This window comes from Pan paniscus, chromosome 10 (genome assembly GCF_029289425.2).
Source record: "Pan paniscus chromosome 10, NHGRI_mPanPan1-v2.0_pri, whole genome shotgun sequence".
Classification (NCBI taxonomy): Eukaryota; Metazoa; Chordata; class Mammalia; order Primates; family Hominidae; genus Pan; species Pan paniscus.
In genome coordinates, this window is record NC_073259.2 from 28,485,318 (window position 1) to 28,497,638 (window position 12,321).

The 12,321-nt window shown below is 38.3% G+C and overlaps 1 protein-coding gene and 1 long non-coding RNA gene across 2 annotated transcripts in view; one reads left to right on the forward strand and one right to left on the reverse strand.

Moving 5' to 3' along the window:
• The window catches only part of HMGA2 (high mobility group AT-hook 2), a 147,948-nt gene that overhangs the window by 85,200 nt on the left and 50,427 nt on the right, over positions 1–12,321 (reverse strand). The window lies entirely within an intron of this gene.
• LOC130540652 (uncharacterized) overlaps positions 1–12,321 on the forward strand; it is a 30,805-nt gene that overhangs the window by 1,718 nt on the left and 16,766 nt on the right. The window contains exon 2 of the long non-coding RNA XR_010108893.1: positions 3,412–3,669. This is a non-coding gene — a long non-coding RNA (uncharacterized LOC130540652). The remainder of the gene's footprint in view (positions 1–3,411; positions 3,670–12,321) is intronic.

The window sequence follows — 12,321 nt, forward strand, 5'->3', positions numbered from 1 at the left end:
GTATACATTTTGTTATCTTTAATATACAGGGACTGTGTTTGAGGTCTCTAATTTCCCATATAGCTCTAAAATGAAATATTTGTTTAATGAAAGAATCTATTAACATTGTCAACAGCAGTTTTTATTTTAATCTTTAAATACAAAGGGCAACACGTGTTTCATGGCACAAAAATCCTTCATTGCCATAACCTCTGAGAGAAATATTTTTGCAAAGTTTTCTTGCTCTTCTTGGGAAAAAACAATCATGCCATTAGGTTCTGTGAGTGAGGAGATGCCAGTGATACAGGATGAGGGATAGAGGTTTTATTTATTTGCTTTGACCTGAAATGCTTTCAAAGTGCTAGGATTTTCCCCGTGAAAAATGCTTTGCTTCTAATATTATCTCCAGTGATCAAGAGTCAGTGTCAAAGGTTTGTGAATGGATTTCAGAATGTGCAAGTGGCACCTCCCATCGTTAGCTGTCTACATTTTTTTATAACCACTTGCATACTTTTGGTCAACCACTGTAAAATAAACAGTCCTTCTCAACTGTTTTTGTTTTCTTTGACAGCACAGCAATAATTCACTTGGAATGCTGCAGAATAGAATAGCACTTTAATGCTGTTGTAAGGATGGCTTTTATGATTTCTATTCATCGAGTTGTTTTTAAGTTAAAAGATACCAGACTGAAAAGAACATAAATCCCTGTGGAGATATGTTATGCTTAGATCTTTGCTCCCTGTTCCCACCCAAGGATATATACATAGAATATATGTATAAACACACATCCACATATGCATAAATATATGTGTACATATACGCTCAATATAGACATTTAACACAACATTCACCTAAAGTGTTTACTGTTTTTGTTTTTGTACTTTTGTTTTAAATTTGAGAAGTATAGCATCTAGATTATAGTAGAGTTTTGTGTTCATGCAAATGAAGATGTAAATTAATGTTTATTCCTACCTAGAAAAGTTTCAGGAAAAAAATGTCATAACACACTTTTGCTTACTTGGTAAATACTCTTGTTCTCTTTTTTTCTGGCCATGCACATACTAAATATGAAGTTTAGAAGAAAAAAAACTTTATATATAGTTTGTTTCAAATTTGATATATTTTAGTTAAAAGTGCTTTATTGCCAGGCATGGTGGCTCACACCTGTAATCCCAGCACTTTGGGGGGCCAAGGTGGGTGGATTGCTTGAGCCCAGGAATTCGAGACCAGCCTGGGCAACATGGCGAAGCCCCATCACTACCAAAAAAAAAAAAAAAAAATTAGCTGGGTATGGTGGCACATGCCTGTAGTCCCAGCTACTTGGGAGGCTGAGAAGGGAGGACCACCAGAGCCTGGGAAATCAAGGCAGCAGTGAGCCGTGATCATGCCACTGCACTCCCGCCTGGGCGACAGAGCTAGACACTGTCTCAAAAATAAAAAAAGGTCTTTATTTTTTTTCTTTCAGGGGAATGGTTGATTGCTGTCTCAGATGTACATACCAGAATTAAGTTTATACCTATGTGTCAAAAATGGAAGGATGAAAATTGACTTGAGAAACTGCACAGTTTCTGTGCAACATTATATAGGATATCTTTACAAAGGACAACATTCAAAGCAAGAAATTGGAGCTTAGGCAGTATTACACTTTCTATCTTACCTATACTACTCTCTGAGAAACCCATTTCTAGCCTGTACAGCATAGCTTGTAAACTGTGATCTTCGACTAGTATGAATAAGTCTTGTGTTGAGTTTAATTTCAGAGGCCGGGAGTTTATCAGCTGAGCCATCTCACCTGCATTCCTTGCAAGTCATTAGAGCCTTAGATGCCTGGCTTGGCTTTGGGCTTCTCCAGCAGAGAGCAGTGAAACACTGTCAATAAACCTAATTCTGGAAACCAGAGTAGATTCCAAGTTGGGAAAAAAGCAAAGGCAGAACTAGCAGGCTCATCAGAGTTATAAAGAAACTGGGCTTGTAGATTTTTAAAAACAGATATGTGTTGAAACTTTGATGTCAATATTAATGGCAATACATATATTTAGATATTTAAATGTTATTCAAAATATCACTTCATAGCAAGGTAGATGACCCAAAAGAAAAAGTGTGCACTTTCCAAAATTTGCTTCTTATTTTAATCCTGCAATTGCTATACAGTTACACGTTTATTAGCTTTACTATTACACATGTATTAGGTCATTTCCATTTGCATTCAGTGTTAGAACAACGTCAGCTCTTCAATCCCAATCTCTGGCTACCTAGCTTGGCAGTTCTTCAAGCATCCCTTGTTTACAGGGACCACTTGGAAAGTCAAGTATGTTATAACAAGTTTATGCATCCTCATTCTACAAGAAACATTGTTGCAAAGAACCATTTTAAGAAGCTTAAAAACAGTTTTCTATGGCTCCAGTTCAAAATGGGGTTCATAGTGGGGATGTGTGAATGGCGCTTCCAGGTAAAATGATTTATTATTACATTACACATGAACTTGTTAACAGTATAACACAAAAGTGTGAACACTCCCCAGGACACCTCACCCTTGGCTGGGGTGCAAGTAGGTTCTTCTCCTTTCAATCAACAGTAGCATGATGACAGAGAATATTAGTGAATGCAGTACGTTCATGCTTGGCTGCTCTTAAAGAAAAAATTTTCACAAAAGGAAATATGAGCGTTTACAATCCCATGATATGGAACATAGGATCTGACCTGTTTACTTCTCTTGGATGACAAATAATTTAATCTATTAATTTTTTTTTTGAAGCAAAGACAAAAGGGAAGAGGCCTAAAAAAAAAAACCAGGCAGGTCATCCATTGCTCCACTGACGTGGGAGATAATACCCTATGTATAGCCAGTGACTTGAAGAGTTCTCATTCTGAAACTTTTTTGCTCTCTTCAAAGCACTGGGCTCAAATGCCAGCCTCTGTGTGCAGGCTGCCAAAATACTAAGTGAAGCATGGGGCACTACACATTAAAGGGGAAAGGTCAGCATGGCACCATGCCCAAAATGCATGCTGTACAGCGGGATGAACTTTGGAGAGACCAGCTCACATCAAGTCACCGTGTGTTTTACATTCTCCCAGTGACCGGGGTCATTTTACCTCCCATTGGAATCTCCTCTCAGCCATTATGTCTCCCAGTTCTCAAAGGAAAACCTCTCTCCTTGACCCCTCCTAAGGCCTCTCTGCACAGTACCATTCTAGCAAAAAGGAACAGCTCCAAGTCAGGAAACTACTTCCACAGGGCAAATAAAGCTTCCGCCAGAACTCCTAAAGGCAAAGCTTCCCTGCTGCTGCAGCAGCCAGCAGACGCAGGGCTGCATTGCTTGGGAAAGTGCAGCCTGCCGCTCCACGTCAACATTCCACCCCCTTAGCTTTTCCCAAGGTCTCAGTGAGAAAACCTTTCTTTTTTCTTTCTTCATTTTTTTTGGTTGTTATCAGTTCAAACAAGAACAATGAATTCCTCAAGCCCAAGCAAGAATGTGACAAGGTGTCAACAAAGCCAACCAGGAAGGTGATGTATGGCCCATAAATCACTTCACAAACCAGGGCTGCAAAGAAAGCACCCAGCAACCCAGAGCCCCGAGTGTGAGTTTTTTCTACTCCTAAACCTTCACACCCCCCACATCCACCCTCCTCCAGCACCTCACTGACTGCTCACCTGTCACTCCTCCACTGACCAATTGGCCTACTCATGGGGTAAGACAAGTTCTGTTCCTTCTGTGGCAAATACTGGGCATCTATGGTAGAGCACCACATAATATAATGTGCTTTAGGGATATGTGTTGCTATGGTTTCCGGAGGCTGTCTGGAAAGCTCTACTCAAAACCTTAATTTGAAAGGTTTATAAATGGTGAAAGTATTTGTTCTTAGAGTAAAAATTTGATTTAGAAAGTTTGGGCTTAAGTGGTGAAATGATTTTATGGTTTTCAAAAATCAGAGGCCAGAAATTGTTTTGCGTGCTTTATAAATGATATAAAGAGAAATGGAGAACAACCAAATTAGAATCTCTTTCTGGGGTTGTAGGATTTGGTTTTCTTGAAAGAAATATTGAATGTATAGTTGTGTACATATTAAGATTAGGAAGAGAAAGAGTATTCACAATTGCCTTATGCAAAGTAACTTATTGGCTAATAGAAAATTACCAAATATTTTCTTTCACTGTTTTAATAGATGTGACTAATTATACTTTTTATGCCATGGTTTCAGAGTGAGTATATGGTGTAAATTCCTAATGCAAAAACTCCTGAAAAGATTCAAATTCAAATGACTGACTAATTTTCAGCAACTCAGTATCCATTCTGTGAGCTTCTATTTTTTTTTTCTATATATACATTTTTTTTTTTGAAAAAACAGGCCTTAAATACATATTTAACTAACAGGCTGGAACAGCTAAGTAAATCATTTATAAACACACATTTATATAATGGAATGACCTGTACCTACTACATTCCTATATAACCAGTTTAGGAGAAAAAGCAAAAACTTCCAAAGAAGCAATTTTGTTGAAAACTGAAGACATCAACAAAGAGAAAACCTCACCAATCCCCATGATAATGGTGACCAAGTTCAGTCTAGTTGAATGCAGTTTCATTTCTTTCGTCCAACCACTTTTTTAAAAAATCAGATTCTAAAAATAGCTGAAGAAGCAGAGATGAGCTCATTCTCTACTAAGTAACCTTGCACATTCTCTAATGATAGTAAAAATAATTCAAAGAAAAAAAGCAAATAAAAAAAGAAAAACATCCACCAAGTTGGTAGTTCAAACTCACAGAAAGTTGACTAATGGCATACGTAGGCCTACTATTAAAAAACCAGACAAGGCCGGGCACAGTGGCTCACGCCTATAATCCCAGCCCCTTGGAAGGCGGAGTCAGGCGGATCACCTGAAGTAAGGAGTTCAAGGCCAGCCTGGCCAACTTGGTGAAACCTTGTCTTTACTAAAAAAAAAAAAAAAAAAAAAAATAGCCGGGCATGGTGGCATATGCCCGCAATCCCAACTACTTGGGAGGCTGAGGCAGGAGAATGGCTTGAACCCGTGAGGTGGAGGTTGCAGTGAGCTGAGATCACACCACTGCACTCCAGCCTGGGCAACAGAGAAATACTTTGTCTCAAAACAAACAAACAAACAGACAAAACTGAATATATGAAAATCTGAATAAAATATTTCTTTGCAACACAGTATAGTCTTTGAAATAATAAACTAACAGTTGTCATAAACTGCAAGCTCTAGTGTATGTAAATAGATCACCTTAGAATAGTATCATTTACTCACTCAGGAACACAGCTATTCAATTAAATAAAATACATCTGGTATTATTGCCAGTAAGACAAGCAAAGCAAGCAGGTACTGAGCCACTGTCAGTATATTTTCTCATATGAGAATAGGGGAGTAAAAATTAATTTGGGACTACTTTGGGACAATTACTTGTATTAACTCTATTTAAATATAAGCATTTCTTTTTATTTTTACATCTGTCATTAAACAAAACAAGACAAAACCCATTATGGCCATAGCATCAAGCTACATGATAATTCTAAAAGAGTATTACTGGGGGGGCGGGGAACCTTTCTGGTTGAATAAAGGGAGATGAGAAGATAAAATAAGTACTGCAGATGTGTGAGATCCCAATTTTCTTGCTCTGGAAAAATCTGTAGAAAGAGCTACATCTGTCTCAAAATGTGACTCTCTTTTTCTGAGATGGAGCACCAAACTGGAAAAGGGAGAGATGAGCCCACTGGGGCAAATCTTTAAACTCTTCTACTATTTTTAAGCGTACTTGTGAAAATGTTTACCTGTATGTATACATACAGAAAAACAAATGAGTTTGAACTATGATTATCCATTACTTTATTTTTTTAAAAAAGATATCTTGCCAAGTCTTAAGGTGGTTCTGTGGGTAAATCAGGGTAGCGAGCTGCTTATTATAAAGCAGCTTGAAGAACAAGTACATAGAGGTCACCTGCACTCACTTCAACAACCCTAGAGAGGCACCTGGAGTCACACTACACCTCCTTCTGAAAAGATTCTAAACAATTTCTAAAGGGCACCACATCTTCAAATGGTTTCCCTCCTGCTGGAAACCTAGGCTTTGTTGTATGAGCGTAATTCGTTACCACTGAAAAGAAGATGATTAAAATTTCTTGAGTATTCACCTCACATCATTAAAGGTTTTTATATATATTTTCACTCAATGTGTCTCAGCAAGACTGACAAAGTCTTCAACTAAGTAGTAGACTTTATATAGCTTTAAATTCTGTGTATTACATATATCTATTATTTATATAGCTTTATGATTTATATTATATATTTATTAATTTACATTTTAAGTTTATAAAACAAAAATAAGTTTTCTTTTCTTGTAGATGATAAATGAGATCTATGAAACTGTAAAGGATAAATTCTTACTCTTATTCCCAACAAGCTGGTGTCAACAATAATGCATACAAGGAAGAAAACATAATTGAAAAATTAGTACAAATTTGCTTCTGTTTTATTGTCCACTCATTCAGCAGATGTTTATCCAGTGTGTGCAAAGTGCAATAGTAGGCTATAGAGAGATAAAAAACAAAATCTCACTAACTGTGTGCCATTAATTGGCATACCTCAAACTGCCCTATATTGTTACCTACCTTTTTTGGCGTCTGATTTTTGAATTCCATAAGGACAGCGACCATATGTTAAACCTCCATGGGTGCCTGCTCTTTTCAGTCATCTAATAAATGATTCTGCCATTATTGTTACTGTTGTGCAAGCACGGGCAAATACCACAAGCAAGACTTAAAAACAAATCCTCAGTTCCCTGTCTTTATTACTGGAGGTAAAACAATGAATTTTGTGAGGATGAATATAATAAAATATAACAGAGTAATGTGATAATGGTCACATTTAAATATATGTATGTATCTACATACATATATGTATACACATCATAAAACACATGTAGACATGCTTTATATATCTTACTTTCTACCAAGCTCTTTTCATATTTATAAGGGAAATTAAAGTATAATATATGTGGTTCACTAATAGTGACACTGGACATCTCTCCTCTTTTCCTTCTTTCTTTTTTTCTAAAATAAATACTATCCTCCAATCCCACTGGTGCATTTGACTTCATGAATGACTATCTATAGCCATCTACACTTAGCCTAGATTCAGTACGAAAAAAATATTGAGAAAAGGAAATAAGCCATTTCTGCTGATGGCTGCCGTATTTGGTGCTGAAAGCATTATTTATTTGTAACACACCAGACAACAGAACCTAGAGGGCTCATGGTACAGGTGCAGACACATGGCTTGGACACATTCATTCTTTGGATACTTTTTATAAGACACACACTATGCTCTGTATTGAAAATACAAAGATAGATGAGACATAGTTTCATGCATGAAAAACATGTAAACAAATAATTATAGTAGACGGGTAAAAGTCCTTTCCTCAGGTGTGTGCAAATTCCCATGAGGCAAACAGGAAGGAGATAATTTCAAGAGAGGTTGGCGGGGGCACCGTATTTGAACTGGGTCTTGGGAGATGTGTTGAGATTGGTCCAAATGGAAGTAAAGGTAAAGACTATACCAATCAGAGCACAGATGTGAAAGACCTAATGGAAGTTTCAGAAAAACGGGTCTTTCTGTCCTAAGGAAGTGAAGATTTCAACTGGTGGGTAGTAGGAGGCAAGATTAGAAACCAGGCCCAATGCTATAATCAACATAAGAAGTTCAGACTTTATCCCTTGGGTGAATGGTAGTCATTGAAAATGTTTGGCAGGAGAGTGATAAAGTGTCTGTTCTGAAGAAAACACTTGCAGTGATAATGGAGGTAAGCTGGACAAAGAAAAGTAGAGGCGGCAGGAAAACTAGTAGGAGGCTGGTGCAAATAGTTTAAGTGATTGATGATAAAGACTTGTACAAAGAATGGGCAGTGGGAATGGAGGAAAAGAAAACTCAAAACATATAGCTCCAGGCACCTTTAGGAGTAATAAATGGCAGAACTTTGCAAATGTTGAAAATGGAGACTGACGAGTCAAGGATGACCGGGTGTATGATGGCACTCAGATAAGCTACGAATACAGTTAGTCAATGCAGGCAGTGACTGAAACACAGATACCACAGAGCTAACTCAGAATGAACACATGGAATGAAAAATAGAGGACCTCAGATATAACCCTGGAGACGAGCGACGTGCAGAGGGCAGGTAGAGAAAGAAGAGCCTCCTGGGTGCAAGGAACTTCTTGACAAGAGAAGAAACACAGGACAGGTTTACCTTCAGGCATCCAAGGAGGGCAAGTGTGAAATAAGGAGGCACGGCTGATGTGTCAGATATTTCAGAAGAGACATCAGGACAGGGACTGAGAAGTGTCCCCTGGATTTGGCAGTTAAGAGGTTACTGGCAACCTTATTTAGAGGATTTTGTGTAGGGGGACCCTAGGAAGGATGAAGGGGGCAGAAGCCAAGTCACACTAGGCTCCGGACTGGATGAAAGATCTGGAGCATATGTTTCATTTGGCTGGCATCCTGTTGCCTCCCTGCCACTTCAGACTGGCTTCAGTCTAACAAGGACAGGCTGTCACACCTTTTGCTATGCCCACAGACCCCTAAACCCAAGAAAGTGATGATGCAGTGGAGCACAAAGCTACAAAGCACATAAGGCAATTGGTTATTTTCTGTGGCATCAGCATATCAAATAGGAAAATTAAATATATTGTTGGTATATTCTGCTATTGCCAAGCCTTTCTGAGGAAAACTAACAGAGTAAAGTATGGGCAGAAGTCAAACTGGAAGTGATTTTTAAGAGGTCTTAAGAAGCCCATGTGACATTGTTCTGTGCATCTGACAGCCTGAGTGTGAACTAAAATGGAATCTGCCTAGGAAAGGAATGTAGTTCTCTCACCTAGAGGGAAAACTGCACCTTCAGAATCCCCATAGGAAGGGGATATAGTAACGGAGAAAACATTTTCTGCTTCATTATTCTTTAGCCTCGAGAATCTAGATATAGAACATTCAAAATTCTCATGAGAAGGAAAACAAATAATACCTGGAGGCCAAGCTAAAGGTTTCTTGCTTCTACTAATGAACTTAAATTCATTTTCCATTCACACACAAAAGGAAGAAACCTATATAAATGGATTAAGAGGGCCAGAAAGACGCAATAGAGCAGGAGTCAGCAACCTTCTTCTCTTAAGGGTTGGAGAGTAAATAATTCAGGCTTTGTTGGGCAGACGGTCTCTGTGGCAGGTACTCAGCTCTGCCACTGTAGTAGGAAAGCAGGTATAGACAATACATGAACCAATAGGTGCGGCTGTGCCCAGGAATACTTTATTTGTTGATACTGAAATTTGAATCTTACATAATAAATATTATTATTCTTTGTTTCAACCATGTAAAACTGTATAAATCTGTATTATAAACACATATCTTAAAAGCTGACTTCTAAAGAAGAAAATTAGTGTAGCAAATAATTATGATGCATTGGTCATTAGACTATGGCTTCTGACTGAGCCTACATTTTTTTCTAAATCATGTCGGATTTGACCTGTCATTCTCTTGCTTAGAAATCTTTAATAGCTTCCCATTTCCTGTAACATCCAATCTCCTTAAGCATGTATGCACGGCCCCTGTGACCTGCTACCACAAAGCGTTTAGGTTCACTGTCCACATCCACCCCCTCACCCATGGTATGTCTCTAATGTACACTATCCAATCCAAACTAGCTGCTCTTACCTAAATACACCCTACATTTCCCTGCCTCCATGGATTTGCTCCTACTTTTCACATGACATGGAAGTCCCTGTCCCAGGGATGTCCTCTTCCAGCTGTTTTGTTTTGTTTTGTTTTTAGATGGAGTCTCCCCCTGCCCAGGCTAGAGTGCAGTGGCACGATCTCGGCTCACTGAAACCTCAACCTCGTGGGTTCAAGTGATTCTCCTGCCTCAGCCTCCAAGTAGCTGGGATTACAGGCATGTGCCACCACGCCTGGCTAATTTTTGTATTTTTAGTAGAGACGGGCTTTTGCATGGTGGCCAGGCTGGTCTCGAACTCCTGACCTAAGGTGATCTGCCTGCCTCGGCCTCCCAAAGTGCTGGGATTACAGGTGTGAGCCACCACGCCTGCCCCCAGCTGTTCTATTAGAATCCTATTCATTCTTTAGGGCTCAGCTGAAGTGTCATTCATCTCCTTTGTAAAGCCTTCCTTATTTTACCTAGTTGGAATAATGGCTTCACATATTGTTTTTTACTATTTACATTTTGGCAAAAATATTTCGAAAACCACTACCTTACAAGGCTCGTACAAGGATTAAATAATAAATCAAGACAATGTTCATAATGTGCTCAGCCTAACACCTGACACATAGTTGAAATTCAAAAATAAACAGAAGTTGTATACACATGCATATCTACCCCTAGACTGAAAGGTCTTAAAGCTAAGGACCATATTGTGTTTACTTATACACAGACCTGTAACAATGACCTGTATATACATACGTTGTATTCAACAAATGTTTATTGAATATAGCTGGAATATTGTGCACTACTTTTTTTTTTTTGCAAATCATGACCAATACTTTTAATCCTAAAGCTAAGTGTGAGAAGGGCTGAAAAACTGTTAAGATTTTTTATAACCTTTCTAACTGGGTTGGCCACATGGAGCAGAAAATCATGGACTTCAGAGTCTGACAAACCTGGGTTCAAAATTCAGTTTTATTACTTTCTAGCTTGTGTATCTGTGCAAGTCACTTTAATTTTCTGAGACTTGTTTTCTTCATTTATACAACTGTCAATAAAATATGTTTTTAAAGGTGTATTTTGAGGTCTCTAGAACAATGCCAGGCTTGGTAGGCATTTAATAAGTACTGGCTAAGAATATTAAACAGGATTGTGTTTAAATACTCCCATTCATATTACCTACATTGTGAAACACTGTCAAAATGGTATACACCAGAATAAAATGTGAATTGTATTTTTTGACCATTCTTTCTTAAATACGTAAGGAGAGCTGCTATCTCTAGCCCATTTTGTGGGAAAGAGTCAGTGCAATGGAGGGTGGTTCACTATGATCCCTAAGAATTGACCCCACTGACAGCACCCTCTTTGACTTTTCCCTGCTAACTTCAGCAGGTAGCAAGAGGGGAGCATGGGCTATGGTGTCAGATTACTTGAGGCTCCATCAACCACCCAGATGGAATTTTAGGAGCTTGGTAATTCCTATCTGCTGGGTAGGGTTCCTGAAATACAACCATGGTGTTTCATTTCCTAGTTGTTGCTGTCATCTTTCTGAGTTGCTCTGTGATCCACCATATTCCTTCTCTAATCTTGCTTTGATTTATGAATGTACATGATGATGGTGATGGTAATATCCTAATTTAAATGATAAATACTCGAACTAACTTGGCCCAGAGAACCCTACAAAAAAAAGGAATCAATGAGTCAGATCCTTAGAAAACAGTTCCTAGAGTCATTCTAGCTAATCTTTTCATCAGTTGAGAGTTTTGCAAAGGGGTTTCTGCCTCATTGACCAAGAAAGTGTAGCGGCTTACCAATGCCAACCTCTTAAAGCATAAGTAGAGGAACTCAACAGTAACCTGCTAAACTCAGTTCTATGCAATGCATTGGCAGTTTGGGACAGCTTTAATGTTTATAATATGACCTTGTCTACATTTGGGGTTTGGCACAAATTTTTACTTTACTTCTCAACTTCAAAATTTGATGATTCCATTATTTTGTCAAAAATAACCAATAAATACCACTAATCACTTAGTTGACAACTTATTAAAATTGATGCTAACAGTTCCTATAGATTCTAGTGAGAGTTTAAATGAAAGAGTTAGGTAGAAACAGGCAAGACTGATAGTACCTGGATTTTTCTGCTATATCATGATTCCATAAACCATCCTTTAAGATGCACTGAATTGGATAAGAACCATGGAGAAAATGGTGATTATGTACAAATGGTGATTATGTATAAAAAGAAACTCTTGCTTCAAATTTTCTCCATATTCAACGTAGGTGGTGCTTTGGGCCCAAGTGAGGTGACTCATTGCCTCAGTTCTCCCTTTCCTGTTTCACAAGCAGACACAGCAAAGCCCGGAGAGTAATCTGACTCCTCCATGATCGTAGTGGACTGCATCCGGGATGATATTTAGTTTTCCTTCTCTGTGGGCTCTGTAAAACCACCTACTGCTCAAAGAAGCTCTTTGACATGTTCTGAACTCTAAGAACAAATGAAAATGGCATTTTGGGAAAAAAAAATGAAGCCAGAACAAAGAAGTCAGAAACGTGATACTGCAAGATCAGGCACTTATCTGCACTGCAAATGAAAAAAGTTTCAGACTCAAAGAATTAACAATTTAAC